At 36.4% G+C, this 12276-nt stretch overlaps 1 protein-coding gene across 3 annotated transcripts in view; it reads right to left on the reverse strand.

Annotated features, from left to right (window-relative positions):
* Positions 1-8381, reverse strand: part of LOC149075991 (dual specificity protein phosphatase 10-like) — a 29495-nt gene extending 21114 nt beyond the window's left edge. For 2 of the 3 annotated variants that reach the window (XM_089243520.1, XM_089243519.1), the window contains exon 1: positions 8111-8381. The gene's annotated coding sequence lies outside the window, so the exon portion shown is untranslated. Of the gene's footprint in view, positions 1-1244; positions 1332-8110 lie in introns of those variants that run through there. The other variant, XM_089243517.1, reaches the window with a different exon arrangement.
* Between the last annotated feature and the right edge of the window lie 3895 nt (positions 8382-12276).

A 12276-nucleotide genomic window follows, 5' to 3' on the forward strand; every position in this document is an offset into this window, starting at 1 on the left:
TTCAGTCTTTTCAGACTGAAGAAATTTCTATTCAGAACGAGTTTAAAGCCCTGCCGCACCTTTTAAATACTTCTAAGACCATAGACACACACGCTCAAAACGCCTATAGTTTCTTTTTCACTCATAACACTATGCATCATGCTAACACAAAACTTGATTCTCGCTTCCTCACCACCGTCCTTGCCGGAGGTGATTTGCTGTCAGTCAATTATGATGATGATTAATTCTGTTTTGTGGCTCGGCTTTTTTTTATAACCATTTTTCCTCTTTCCATTATATGTTATCCTCTCGCAAAAAATGTTATCAGAATGAGTAAACTCGTTGATGATGATGATTATTATAGTAAAACGTTATATGATCAATGATTATCATCATCATCATCACTATTGCTATCAGCTAATTACTATGCAATAGATCCGGTCGTAAAAATGATCTGATGTGAACTTTAATGTGCATTACTCACAAACCATTCGCTTCAAGGACCTTAGAAATGAAGGAAATTCCTAAATTTCATCGAAGAAGTCAATTGATTTTCCAATGTTAAAAAAAAAACAAAAGAATTTATGAAAAATGAAGAAATTCACTTGAAATAGTTTCCAAAAAAGGAAGAAATTAATTTCTCAAGAATAAATTTCTTGAAAAAATAAAGAAATTATAATTTCTCAAGAATGAATTTTCGAAAAAATGAATTTCTGAAAAAATGAAATGTACTTTGAGAAAACAAATTTCTCAAGAATGAATTTAAAAAAAAGGAAGCAATGAATTAAAAAAAAAAAAATCCAATATCCAATCATTCTCCCCCAATTTTCTAAGTCCGTATTTCTATCAGTTTCGGTTCCTTGAATTCATTGATTCTCGAAACAGTGTGCCATAGAGCTTAAGGTGCAAATTCAATTAGTTTCATTCAAGTTCCATGAGGCCTTGAGATACTTTGGGGAGATGAAATTACATCAAAGTACCAATCACGACAGTAATTCCCAAGTGAAGAATTTCACAAAACTGCTTTGATCATGATCAGGCAAAAAATGTTTAAAATTCAAAATGTTATTTACAGAGAAACCTACGAACACAGCCCAATTTCCTCATATTTAATTTTTCCTCCAATAAAATATAGCCCATGCATCCCGTTTAATTCATTCTTTCATTCTTCTTTTATTATTCTCATCCCGTTTTTTTTAAAATAATAGATGGATATTGTTTGTACAGAAGGCACAAGGAAGTTTGTTCCTCAAAACCAAAGATACCTGAACTGAATCTTTCCACCATGACTCACTCAAGCTGACCTCAAAAAGGACAACGGAATGGTAGAAAAAAGGAACGCAAAAAGACGAAAAAAATCAGTGGACAGTAAAAATAAAACACTCAACTGTGCACGAAGTTCAATCCGAAGTCATTATATTATTCTCTCGCGTGAAGTGTTTTTATATTTTTATTTAAATCGTATTAAAATACGCGATTTTTTTTTTTCCTTTTCTCTTTTAACGTGATCTCGCAATACGCGAATGAACATGTGTAGATAAAATAAAAATATTTAGGGCAGGAAAAATCATTAGTACAGAACCAGAGAAAATGCTTTTTTTTTGGGGAATATGACTCATGGCTTCTTGCTACGCCAAGTGAGACGAAAAAATGGCGTCTATTTTATCTTTTTTTTTTCCATTATATATCTGTTGTATATCGTTTATTTTATTTATTTTCGTCCGTAATCTTTTTTGAGATTTCTTTTCCCTCTTGAGTGTGCATTTCAGTGATTATTCCGATTTCCATCAAATGTTCAAGATACTTGGCCAAATTATTATTATTAGTTTGCTATGTAATATCCATGGCCGTATATTCAAATACGTGCTCAGGGTAGTAAAAACCTGAGTGGCAGCGAATTTTTACGGTTTACATTTTTTCGATAATGTTTTAGAGCAGAGGTTCTTAACCTTTTGTGCCCAAACTCCCTTGTGAAAATAAAACGAATGCCACGCACAACCCGTTTTAAAATTATACCTGATAAATTTACGGTTAAAAATAAAGAATAAATTTCTTTTCATCCAGCCTCATAGTCACGGACCTACCTGAAATCTTTCCGAGGAACCCCGGTTAAGAATCCCTGTTCAAGAAGTTAGGTAGGTCACCTTTAGGATTGTATGGTCCGCCCGCAAAATGAAATATCGAAGAATTCGAGCAAAAATCTGGTTATCATTAAAGGGTGAAATGAAGGAAACCCGTGATATTATTTTCGGGAAACACGCCCGTTAAAAGCGGATCTGACAGCGGATGGGACGTAGAACATTTAACTGCACAGTATCGTAACCATTTGAAATCAGTTAAATATTGAAGAATCTGAGTGAAAATATGGCTATCCTTAAAAGGTGAAATGACCCCGTCCGTTAAGAGCAAATCCGAGTGCAGAAGGGATGCCGAACATTTAACTTCACAGTTATCATTTAAATATCGAATAATCGAAAAAGTAGTTATCCTTAGAAAGTGCAATTAAGGATCCTCGCAATATTGTTTTCGGATAATATGTCTGTTAAGAGTGGATCCGGCAGTGGAGGACAGGGGTCGTACAACATTCAACTGCACAGTGGCGTAAGAGACCTGTGAACATTGTCTTTTCTTTCACCGAAATCGGTTGAATATTGTGTGAAGAATCTGAACAAAAATTCAGTTATTCTTACATCATTTCCGATCATTTAAAGTGTGAAATGATCGGAAAGAAAGTGTGAAATTATACAGAGATAATTATAATTCCCTTCTAGGGATTTTTCAGTCAAATCTTTGAAAAAAAAATCCATTAAATTGGGATTACGAAATTCTGCTCGGGGATTCACCAAAAATAGGATTTTATGACATACTTATAACGATATCATTGCCTCCATAATCCCCTTTAACCTTTAGAAAAAAAAAATGTATATCACTTCCTCTTTACTTAAATATTGTATGTGACGGATAATAGTGGGGATTTTCGATCAAGCATTGTGGGGAATGCTGATAACAAAACGTTCAACAGCCCCCATTCAATAGCGACGCTTTTTTCGGGGAGAACGTGTTGAGGGGGGTTTATGCGTATAGGGTGCCTGCTATTCTAGGAATATGTTCACTTTATTCAATCGAGGTATATACTGAGGTTTTTACGTTCGAGATAGAGAGAGAGAGTGCAGGAGGTTCAACGAGTTCACTACTTACATCCACGTGTGCGGTGGTAAATCACGTCATCTGGATGTGGGTGGGATTATTAATAACCAGAGAGAGAGAGAGGATATATATGGTGGGGAAGAATGAAAACAGATTCATTCACTCTGCATCATACTCAGAAGGGAGGTTCCATAATAGGTTCGGGATGAGTACATACTAGGATGAAGAGGATTTGTGTGTTGTGGTACATTCCTATGGAGCACATTCGTGCAAATTAAACGGCTTATTTGCTGTGGTTATTCTCCCTGTTTATCGATGGGGGGGGGGGGGGGTTGTGGATTCCACATCCCCCAGCAGGGCCCTAAGCTGGGTTTTTCAGTGGCCCTCCCAAGCTAGATTTTTCAATGCCGCCCCCCCCCCCATAGTAAATTATAGTGTAAAAAATCAAAAAATGATGAAAATCATCTCAGGTCCGAGGACTGGACCCTACCTGTGTCAGGGGGCGATTGCCAAACCCAAGAGCTGAATAATATGGGGTGAATGTGTTTGTCCCGTAAAATACGGGATGATCCAATGCACCAACAAAATAAGTGGATTCTCCGCTCCATTCGGAGCCAAAAATGTCTATCTCCGATCCATTCGCAGCTGAAGATGCCTGCTTTCGCTCCATTCGAATCTAAAAATGTCAGCCTTCGCTCCACTTGAAGCTACAGATATCCGTTTTGGCTTCATTTGCAGCTGAAGATGCTTGCCTTCACTCTATTCGCAGCTGATGTTGTCTGCCTCGGCCTCATTAGAAGTTTAAGATATATGGGCTTCATTCGCAGCTGATGTTGTCTGCCTCGGCCACATTAGAAGCTTAAGATACATGGGCTTCATTCGCAGCTGAAGCCGCCTCGTGTTCATTGACAGCACCAATCCAGCGGAAGGGGGGGGGGGGATAGGAAAGATCGCCCATTCCAAGAGCCGAATAATGTGGGAAAATTTGTCTGTACCGTAAAATACGTGATGATCCGAAGAACTCTTATTCAGATCTTACACAATTCACTGCTCACCAATAAGGCTCGGGGAGACTCAAATTGTGGATAGAATCCTTTAGATAAATAAAAAATTTTTGTCATTCTCAATTACAAAATTAAATTTCTTGTTTGAGTTTTTAAGTGGTATTTCGTTTTACTGCTGGAATTTTTAACATGGGGCCCGCAGAACCTTTTAGGGCCCGAAATTACTTTCTTCGACACCTGGTGTAATTTCAGTATAATTTTCGAAACATGTTTTGAAATGAAACGTTTTTCGGTGATAATTGCAACTGATCATGAATTTTTTTTTTTTTTGGTGACGTGTCTGATGTGTCAACGTACCGTATCATAATAATAATTTCACAATAATTTCTTCAAAATATGAGTCATTTCGAGATTTCTAAACATACAATTGCGATTAATCAATTCTTTTTCATGGATTTCTTCTATTTAGAGGAGGAAATTACTCCATTGAGACTCGTTATTAAAAGTGCTAAAAACATTTATTTCCTTGTTTTTTTTTGTTTCAAATCAGCTTATTCATTGCTTTCCGTTCTTGTGAAATCAAATCATTCAATTATTCTTGATTGCGTTAATGGATATACAGCACTCAGCAATCTATATCCTCGCAAAATAAGTGAATGCAAAAAAGTAAAGAAGAGATTATTTAAAAAATTATTGCGATAAACTACTTTGATATATTAAATTGTTATTAAAATATAATGAAATATTGAGATAAATTGTTTAACATATTAAATCATGGCGATAAATTAATAATAATTAATTATTAACGATAAATAAATAAATAAATACTATAAATTAAAAATGAATCAATTCGAAAAAGGATTTTTAAATTAATTAATTTCCTTTCATTAATTAGTCATTAATTTTTCTATTTTAAAATTAATTAATTAATTAATTACCCATTAAAAAGCTACAAGTTTTGAGGTAATCAAGATTTTGTTCGGTTTTTTTTTATAATTTAAAAAACTTATTTCTTTCATACCAGTCTGATATAAATAAATCTTTATATTAGTTATTAAGAAAAAAGAAGAGGGAAAATTATATGGATATGTGTCAACGGGGCAGATTTCTATCTGAAGCTGAACAATGAATAGATGCTAATGATAAGTCCTTGTAATGATTTTCTTCTGTTATTTTGGGTTTCGGAGCATTTTTCCGGCAAATAAACAAACAATACAGGAATCAGGTGATCATTTGGAGAGAATCATCAATGGCTCGAAGAAAAAGGCAACCATAAATGTGGTTTTTGCAAAATATTAAATAAGAATAAGTTTTTTTTTCTGTTATACAAATTGGATAAATTTTTAGTCCGTGGGGTTCTTCACTTTTTCTGGTCCACGGACCCTCCGTTTCAATAAAATATAGGCTACAAAATACCCCCATTGCAAAAAAGTATTCAGTATATAGCAATGTAAAAACAATGGATATTTTTTCTCATCCAAGCTCGGGGACCCTCTGAAATCTCTCCAAGGACCTCCTAGCGGTCCGCGGACAAGCGGTTAAAAACCACTGCAGTAAATTCTCCCTTATATGAAATATAAAAGGGCTGAACTACGGATGCGAGTTATATCTTAGTAGAGCTGAATGAATGAACGCCAGGGCTCTGCCACCGGACTTATCCCGTTGCAGAGATCTCTTATACTTCGTGACAGAGTCTGGAATGAAGTGTGTGTGTGTGTGTACCTAAAAGACAGTGCGTATCTAGTGTTGTGTCTAATTTTTAGGAGCTGCCATTTTTTTTTTTTCGAATTGTGAGTGAAGTGTAATTATTGAATATTTGTACCATTGTAGGCCTGTTGCCCTCTGTGGCGGAAATTTTTTTTTAACGGGGAAATAGGCTCGCCTTTGCGCCTCGAAGTTTGGAACCGCAGAAAACCAACTTCAGCCGACCACCACTGTAGCATCGGTGGGATTCGAACCCGGGTTCTCGCGATGCGAGTATCTCAGTAGAGCTGTAATAAGGGTTTTTTGAAGCTATAAAAAAGCCCGAGTATTTTAGAAATTTGTTTGTCGTTACTATAGAATTCAACATAATTCTAATATAAATTTAGTTCGCAATTAATTTGCACTATTTTTTGCCCTCTTAGCCCACTCGTATATTTGAATGGCCACTGTAAAAAAGTAGGTTTGTTCTTCTGGGTAAGGAGGTTCACTATATTTAGTTTTTTTTCCATGATCCTCCCCCACCTTGAGAGTGGGGCTGACAGGGCTCTGACAGCCTGGAAGCCCGAGACGATTTCTACCTTTATTTCACATTAAAGTTCACTATAGACGGGCCCATGAACCCAGACCTTAGGCCCGACAAGGATCTCAGCCTAGGGATCCCTGCTGTAGGATGTCGGGAAGGGGGGGGGGGAGAGAAAATGACCTATTTAATATAATTTTAGTACTTATAACGTGTATGACTTTCAAATTCAGAATAATTCACACTATGAATAATAACGATTATCTCGTATTGTTAAACACTATCGGGGATATAATATCCATATTACCTAAGTCAAAATAATACTTGAGATAACTCATAATCTTTTAAATTACCTTTCTCCAATTAATTTCTTGTACAAAAAAAAATTATTATTATTCTGTCTTCATACTTTTGATAAAGTAATAAAATAAAAATCATCTTTCAGTCAAAGATTATCACTCGCTTTCATCTTATCGTCTCTTAATTCGAAAAATTACCTTACTACAAAAGAGAATACAAACGTTATACGCTACTGAAGTCAATTATTGAACTAATTAAGTGCTATGTAATTCTACATAAGCTATTTAATAATAATTCATTTTCCAGTGGTGTCAATGGGAGCCCGGGTCTAGGCGCGAATCCAGGATAATGTGTTAGGAGGGGCGATTTATTGTGTGCGTTCATTGGATCGTCCCGTATTTTACGGGACAGACCAACTTTTCCCATGATTATTCTCGATCTCCCCCCCTCACCCCCCCCGGATCTACGCCTGCCCGGGTAGGGAGTCCAACATGGGAACATGGTCAACAGTATTACAGTATAGAAGATTTTTAATGATTAAATTGGCTTTAAGAAGTCCGAAAATTGCTTGAGACCGGGGTCATTGATTCCATGTGTATTTTACATTTTGCATTAAACATCTTACATTTTGCATGTTGACATTTTACATGGCCCAGTACATCACATTTCACAGAAGCCAAAATCTCAACACCGAAAAATTTGATAACTTCAATAACATTAAAATTTCTTTTTAAAAATTGAAAAATGCAAAATCATCTAGTAATCTACTATATATGAGTTAGCGAAAGTGAAATAATGATTGCAAAAGAAACTATAGATAATGTCAATCATTATTGTTAGTATCTTTAAACGAGTCTTCCAATGGGGCCCAGGCTTCAATTCTAACAGGGGTCAATAATTACAGTATAAAAGATTTTAAGAAATAAATTTCCAATTAACATTGATAAATTTTCTTGGACGTTGGTCCCTCAATTCATGTATATATGCATATATATCTTAACATTTAACATTTTGCATGCTAACATTTAACATGATAGCATGCAAAACATTCAAGACACTTTGCATGATTAACATTCTACATGGCCGAGCAAATGTTCCCCGGGGACCCGACACAATTCCTAAATTTCTCATGTTTTTTGACAGTATAAATTCACTATACAGGGGTCCTCCGAATTTTCCAGTCTAGGGGTCCCTGGCTGCAGGACGCGGGTGGTATGGCCCTGCATGCTATCTTAACATTTCATTTCATAAAAGCCAAAACCTCAAGACCAAGAAAATTTGAGATAAACTATTTTAACACAATTCCAAACTTAAAACTTAAAAAAGAAATGCAAAATTTTTTCTATAAATCTGCTATATGAGTTACCGGAAGTGAAATAATGATTATAATGAAAAAAAAGACTATTGATTATAACATCATTATTGGAAATCAATGCATAAAAAAGTGAGCACTCACCTATGCAATTCACGATTTGTTTAATCCCACTTTGAATATTAATCCTTCAATCACTTTTAATTAGATAAAATATTCTTCCGCGTGTAATATTTAATCGGAAACGAACACACACACGGTTCGGATCCGGTACCAAATAATAATGACCGAAAATAATAATAATAATTATCAATATATATTATATCGAAACCCCCGCGCAAGAACTCGTCCGCGATTCCCCGAGTCAAGAAGTGAAGTGTGTGTGTGTTTACGATGCTGAACAAGCAGCAGTTCTAAGGTTTCCGCTCCGCCAGGCAGTAGGGGCAACAAGGGGGAGGGGAAGGGCGATGATGTCCTCGTAGAGAGAGGCTTGCGTCACTGCCAGCCGATGATTCATCGCCGAATATGACGTCATTCAGCCGTTTTTGTTTTTTATTTCTGGGGGAGAAAGAGAAAAAAAAAGAGGACGTCACGGTGCTGTGCGAGGACACCAACAAGGCAAGCAGATGTCCATGTGCACATGCGTGTTCAGTGTATGTGTGTGTGTGTGGAAAATGATGATAATAATAATGGTGATAATAATGTAAAACGGTCCGTTATTGTTTGATTCTTCTCTTTGATAAATGTAGGAATTCGTGTTTTTATGCTATTATTATATTTTTCAATTTGAAGACACTTTCCTTTTGAATTTTGAATTTTTTGGACATTAAATGTCTTCTACATGAAACAGAGACGGGTTCATTGTTTTGCCGCCCTTCTCTCTCCCCCTGGTCTAATTTTCTTACCCCCCCCCTCCACTATTGCTGAAATTTCTCACTCTGCGCTTTAACCTGCTTGCCCCCCCCCCCCTCCTTCTGTTTCTGAGTCATTTTTTTGGCCGCTCACATGCTTGCGCACGTTTTTAGTCACTCACATACGCTTGCGCACTTCCTTGGTCGCTCACATGTTTGCACACTTTCTTAGTCAGTCACATGCTCGAACACTTTCCTTTTCATTCACACGCTTGCATATTTTATATTTTCTTTTTCACTTACACGCTTGCATACTTTCTTGGTCACTCACATGCTTGCACACTTTCTTGGTCGCTCACATGCTTGCATTCATTCTTAGCAACCCACATGCTTGCATTCATTCTTAGTAACCCATATGCTTGCACATTTTCTTGGTCTCCCACACGCTTGCGCATTTTCTTAGTCACTCACATGCTTGCGCACTTTCCTTGTCACCCACACCACATGCTTGCACAATTTCTTGGTCGGTCACTGACCTGATCCCTCACTGAGTCGGTCCCTCACTTTCTAGATCACTGTTTTAGTCATTCGCATGCTTGCACATTGCTTTTGTCACAAACATGGTTGTACGTACATCGTTTTGGTCATTCACATGCTTGCTTGCTGTTTCGGTTATACACAATTATCTCTCTAATTTATTTATGGTCTTGCGGATCAGCAAATTATTTTTCCTATTTATTTAGTTTTTGCCAGAGAGTTCCCAAATTTTTTGGCCACTTCGCAAGTTTAAGTCGGTCCGTAATCATTATTCTTATTTATTTTTGTTTGTCAGCAAATTATTTTACTACTTATTTATTTTATTTTTTGCCAGTATACACAAATTATTTTTTTTATATTCACTTTTTTGCCGGTCCGCAAATTTAAGTCGATTATAATCATCATTTTGTTGGTCCGCAAATTATTTCTCACAATTATCAATTTTGCTTATTCCTCTTATTTATTTTATGGTCGTCCGCAAATTACTTTTCCCATTTCCAATTGTACGCAGGTGTAAAAAGGTTGCAGAGAACACTGGCATAAAATGATACATTTAGCGCTGTAAAACTAATAAAGAAAAAAATTTCATTTCATGCGGGGTATGGGTGAGGGTAAATCCAAATTTTTAAGGTGGGGGAGTCGCGATAAATTTAACTTCGCTATAAGGGGGTCCGCGGCATCAAAAAGGTTGGGGGGGAGGAAACATTGCTCTGAACAACGAACAAAGATGTTCAAAAAAAAAAATCTTTAATGCTTACAATCAGTGGCGTATTTGCAGGGGGGTGGGGGCTTAGCGGGCTAGCCCAGAGCGGCAAATTTGAGGGATTAGAAGCCAAGAAAGTTTGTACATTAAGAAAAGGGTAGCAAACTTTGTATAAATCTCAATAATTCCGCCTCTGCTCAGACAGCAAGAGGACTAGGTTAGTGAGTGACCAAAAAAGTGGCCTAGAGATTTCGCAAGTACGTGAGGGAGCAAAAAAGCGACTTAGAGCGCGAGCAAGCTTGTGAATGGCCAAACGAGTAATAAACTGAGCAAAGGACCAGGACCTAAAGAGTGCCCTAGAGGGGGTGATAGCATGTGAATGACCTAGAGCATGTGCAAATGATCAAAAGAGTGACCCATAAAGCAAGGGACCATGTCCGTGGGTAACCAAAAGAGTGTACCCCCCCCCCCCTAAAGCAAGGAACCATGTCTGTGAGCGACAAAAACAGCGTGCAAGCATGTGAATGACCAAAACAGCGGTGCCAGCATGTGAGTGACCAAAACAGCGTGCAAGCATGTGAATGACCAAAACAGTGCGCAGTCAAAAGTTTGATAAAAGATCTTTTACAAAACTCGAAACGACCAATAAGTTTATTGGTTGCTAGTTTTATAAAAAAAACTTTTCTAAAAATTTTATAGTGTAATGACGGCCTAACCCCTGAGGTTTTATTAAAAAAACGTCTACAGTGAGAAAAAGCAACCAACACATTTTTGTGCTCGCAGGGTCTGAAAGGGTTATGGCCAAGTTTCAGATGTTGTTGACCTTAAAAAACCTGAAAAATGACCTCAAAAAATGTCCCAAAATCTTGAAAAAATTTCTTAAAAACTAAAAGAAAAAATTGCCCCTTCCAAAAAGACAAAATGCTATTAAAATAGCAAAACCAACTTCTCTATGCCCTGGACGGATTGTGTAATCCCTTGGGCTAATACATAAATTGTAATATATATGTTTTTATATACTGTGTTTGACTTGTATGGATACTTTTTTTGTGTCTACTATTTATATTGCGTTGTACATGTATGTGTGTAATAAATTTCAAATTTCTAGAAACTGAACTAGTCATTATACAGTCGAATCCCGTTTCAACAAATGCCGTTATGACGAAAAAAAAAATCTCGTTTTAGCGAACACTTTTCTAATCCCCCAGATAAATTTACATAGGAACAATGCTAAAACCTGGACTTCCTCTATAACGAAATTTCGTTATAACGAAGTGATTTCTCCGGTCTCTTGGAGTTCGTTATAACGGGATTCGACTGTAGCTATTGAAAATCACATTCATTCTCAACATTAGATTTTACCAAATTTCTGGAAAGACAGGATAAACTTCTCTCAACATCAAAAGATGTTATTGAGGATGTTTGGAAGGGGGAAGATCTGATCTACTCACAGTGTTAATTTCTACAGCTACTTTTTGGTAGCTAATTGGCCTACCCAACTTTTAGCTCACTGACTTTATCGATAGCATCAATAAGCTACACACTTATCTGCAAGGACTGTAGAATGGGACCCCCCCCCCCCTTCCCCGAATGCTGAAGATTCATCTAATGCACGTCATCATTTCTTCAATATTCCCAAGGATGAACAATGCTTAAGAAATCTTACTGCATGCAGCATTCTTACGAATCAGAACCATTCAACACGAATTTGCAGATTTCAAAATTCCCCCTGTAGTACGTACATGCAAGTACTATACGATGTTCCCTTTTATGTAATGAAAACTCTCTCTCAACATCCCATATAATATCAGAATTTCTTAAATTCATTTTCATCTATTGTTTAAGTGTGGCCAGCTCTGGGAATTTTTAATGAATAACTGAATTTACCTGGAATTGATTTTATATAAACTTTTTGTTTGTGTGCGATCTATAAGGGAAGATACAAGTTAAGTGATGGAAGTAAAGCATTTTATTGTTGTTTAAAAACATTTTTAGCCTACTTTTTCTTTATTTCGAAAAAAATTTCATGAAAAACATTCTAAAAATGCTAAAAAATGCCCTTAAACCTTAAAAAAAAAATGTCTTAAAGTGAAAAACATTGAAAAATGCAAAAAAAAAAAAAAAAAATTGTAAATGTCATCCGGACCCTGGTTATACCGAATTATTTCTCGATTCTTCAATGGAAATGTTTGTTCACAGAACGCAAAAACGAAACAACT

The sequence above is a fragment of the Pholcus phalangioides genome, unplaced genomic scaffold (genome assembly GCF_987345545.1).
Source record: "Pholcus phalangioides strain wild (caught in Gottingen) unplaced genomic scaffold, Ppha-v1.0 ptg000015l_1, whole genome shotgun sequence".
NCBI lineage: Eukaryota > Metazoa > Arthropoda > Arachnida > Araneae > Pholcidae > Pholcus > Pholcus phalangioides.